Raw genomic sequence first — 3,685 nt, 5'->3', positions numbered from 1 at the left:
ATTAGGAGGAATCCCTTGGGATTTGTCAGCACACTGTGCTCTTTCCCAGGTGAGCTCAGGCAATCCCCAGTCAACAGCATGAGTGGAGGAAGATCCCTTTCTTTCTGGCAGCAATGCACGCTGCCCAAGGGGTCCAACAATCCTGGCAGAGCTGGGCATGATCCTTCCAAGCCCAGCCAGCTTCAGTCCCACCAAGTCCCCCACCAGAGCCTGTGCTCTGCCACCTCCAACCCTGCAGGCTGTCAGGCCTGTGCACCCACCAGGGCTGAGCTCTGGGCTGTCCCGCCAGGCTCTGCAGGGAATCTCCCCCAGCCTGGCAGGGAACTGGCCCTGGACACACCCCAGAGCTGGCTCAGCATGGCCACGGGGGATGCCCCAGCTCACCACCTGCTCTGTGACCCTGCTAAAGTCCCTCTGAATAACTACATGTTCACGCACACCCAGCCCCAACAAGCAGTGAGCACACGAGCTTCATCGGACAAATTACTGCCCAACAACAAACAGGACTAGAGCAATCTAAAGCCATTGTTATTGTTACAAAAAATAAATCTGAAATGTGCTACTTACTTTCAGTGGGCTTGATTGTTGTTGGAAAAGGTGCACTTATTTCTTATTTTGGAGAAGGAGAAAACATACATGATACTCTATGAGTTACTTGAGAAGGCAAACATAATTGAAAACTTCCCCAAAATGCTGTCCCAGTCAGCACCCCCATTACCAGAAGCCTTCAGAAAAGGAAATAGCCCCTTTACACAGAAGCTCTGTGAAAGCCACACAGAAAAACTCCCTCCCGCACATGTTGCAAGCCTGTCCTTTGCAGGTGCACCTCAGAGACTTTCCCCCTGAACCAGCCGCCTGGAGTGCAGGTCACCTTTGGTGCCTGCAGAACCTCCCATCACTGGGGCATCACCACCAGCAGGAAGCACAAACAGGAGCTACACACCCCCAACCCCTCCAGATGTGCCCTACACCGAAGGTAGAGTGGGACATGAGCTGGGGCTACCTGGCACTGCAGGCAGGAAGGAGCAGGTGAACAAGGAACATTTTGACTAAGAGGAACAGCTCACTGGGAGTCAACACCTCCCCAGAAAGCCTCTGAGACACAGAAACCAGAAACCCCCAGTCAGCGTTGTGACCAAACTGGACTGAGTGAAATGGATTTGGTCCCAACAGCCCCAAGACTTGCTCAAGGACATGGCCACCAGGCTACACGGCAGACCAGCACACAATTTCTCTGCCACATTAAGCATCTGTTACATGCCAAAGGATCACTGGCAGTGGCCACATCTCTCTGAATACCAAGGAAGTTACCTGGTTTCTTTAACTGCAGCCCACACCTGAGTCTTTTGCTCTGATGGACACAGAGCACCCCACTGATAACACGGATACAAAGAGAAATCTCTGCTTACCTCTTTGCACTTGGAGTCCCGAATCTGAAAGCAGAAAACCAGAGGGTGTGAGGCACTAGTAGTTAGTAATCTTGGCTTCACCCCAGGGACACACATGCCAAACCTGCAGCACCGAGCCTTGCTGCAACAAGACTGCAAAGGGCACTGTGCACTGAGGCACATGCTCCCCTTTGAGCATGGGCTGTAAACTAATGCGGATCTACAGGTGAGCCTTGAGGATGGAGCCCTGGGTCAAAACCAGTCCTCTCCTCAGAATTTGCTCTATACAGAAGCAGTTGCCAAGCTCCCTGTTTGCCCAAGCACAGCCCCTGAGCTCCCCCTACAACACACGTCCTTGCAGCAGGGACGTGGACACACGACAAGCTGTGGCCCTGCACAGCACACAGCAAGGGCTGGCCAGCTTCGTCTAACCTCAGACAAATGCCACACCAGTCCCTTCAGGAAAACACCACCACAACGTAACATCCTACCTGAGCAGATGACAGAAGCAGCCCCATGATGGCATTCAGAGGGTAAGTGCTCATAAGGGCAAAATAGCAAAGAGGTTTCATGGCCATTGCACTCCACCGCAGTCCAGTGGTACCACGAATCACTTGAGGGGAAATAGTCCATCACGCTGACAGGCGAGCCGCAGTCAAGCTGCCTGCACACAACCTGAGCATCGTCCATGTCCCACAGGAAACCACACACTTTCACGTTCATTCCAAAATAGTCGATTTCCACATTGCCTGCACAGCGGTTTGGCCCGTCGGTCAGCCGCAGCTCTAGCTCTTTGAAAGACATGAGATGCTGCATTAGGCACACAGGGCTCTGGTTCCAGGCAGAGCCTTTTCTCTCCTCATCCATGAGAAAGCAAATGGTGCCTGTGGTCCAGAGCAGCCCAGAGGTCCTTTTCCACAGGCCCTGGCTTCCACATGCCCTGGGACAGCCAAGGGGGGGCAGGACCCCACCGCTGGCCGAGTGGGCCTGCGCTCTCTGCCTCCAGCTCTCAGATTCCCAGCAGAGGGACCGGAGAGCGCAGGCTCCCTCCCACCTGCACCCCAAGCACACCCGCCCCTGAACCCCAGCAGGAGCCACCCGCAGCACCACGTAGGGCCAGCAGCCCCTTCATGGGCTCCCTGCTGGTGGGCAACAAGGCTGGGGCAGCAGCGGGTACGCACATCCCGACGCACGGGGCCATGGTGCCCTGGCAGGCAGACTCACCATCGGCTATGACTGCACATGGGGAGAAGCAGCAGCAGCAGCAGTGGGGAAAAAAAGAGAGAAGAACAAAATTAGGAGGAATCCCTTGGGATTTGTCAGCACACTGTGCTCTTTCCCGAGAGACCCCAGGCAATCCCCAGTCAAAAGGGATCCTACAGTGGAGGCCCTGGCTCACCGCCTGCTCTGTGGCCCTGCACAAGTCCTGTGAGGTTTGGCTGAGGGCACTGTGGTTGTTTAGTCTGGAGATGAGGAGGCTCAGGGCAGACCATATTGCTCTCAACAACTGCCTGAAGAGAAGGTGTGGGGAGCTGGGTGTTGTCCTCTTCTCTCAGGTAACTAGTGATGGGACTAGACGGAATGGCCTCAAGTTGCACCAGGGGAGGTTCAGGGTGGAAATGAGGAGACATTTATCCTCAGAAGGAGTAGTCAGGCATTGGGAAGGGTTGTCGAGGGAGGTGGTAGTGTCACTGTCCCTGGGGGTGTTCAAGGAAAGGTTGGACGTGGTGCTTGGGGAAATGATTTAGTGGGTGACATTGGTGGTAGGGGGGTGGTTGGAGCAGATGATCTTGGAGGGCTTTCACAACCCTAATGATTCTATGATAAATGCCCTCCAAATAACAACTCGCTCTCACAGCCCCCCAACCCCCACAAACAGCGAGCACACGAGCTTGTTCATCGGACAAATTACTGCCCAACAACAAATAGGACTAGAACAATCTAAAGCCATTGCTATCATTACAAACAATAAATAAATAAATAAATCTATACATGCTACTTACTTTCAGTGGGCGTGATTGTTGTTGGAAAAGGTGTATTGCTTCCTAATTTTGGAGAAGGAAAAAAACAAACATGATACTCTATGGGTTGCTTGAGAAGGCAAACACAATTGAAAACTTCCCCAAAATGCTATCCCAGAATCAGCACCCCATTACCAGAAGCCCTCACAAAGGGAAAAGCCCCTTTACACGGAAAACAGCAACCCCCAGTCGGCACTGCCACCTGCCTGAGCCAAATGAAACAGTTATGGTCCCAACAGCCCCTGTTGATGGGGAAGCTGTATTTGTTGTTTCTTC

General features: G+C 53.2%; 1 long non-coding RNA gene across 1 annotated transcript; it reads right to left on the bottom strand.

The window, feature by feature from the left end:
• Positions 1-2,002: 2,002 nt before the first annotated feature.
• On the bottom strand, positions 2,003-3,427 carry LOC118168990. Its single transcript, XR_004751878.1, has 3 exons — positions 3,392-3,427; positions 2,613-2,624; positions 2,003-2,179 (listed from the first exon to the last, which is right to left on the bottom strand). It is a non-coding gene; the product is annotated as an uncharacterized LOC118168990 (long non-coding RNA).
• Positions 3,428-3,685: the final 258 nt, after the last annotated feature.

This window comes from Oxyura jamaicensis, chromosome 6, assembly GCF_011077185.1.
Source record: "Oxyura jamaicensis isolate SHBP4307 breed ruddy duck chromosome 6, BPBGC_Ojam_1.0, whole genome shotgun sequence".
Classification (NCBI taxonomy): domain Eukaryota; kingdom Metazoa; phylum Chordata; class Aves; order Anseriformes; family Anatidae; genus Oxyura; species Oxyura jamaicensis.
The sequence above is the reverse complement of the archived record's forward strand: the minus strand, read 5'-3'. Positions and strand labels throughout refer to the sequence as shown.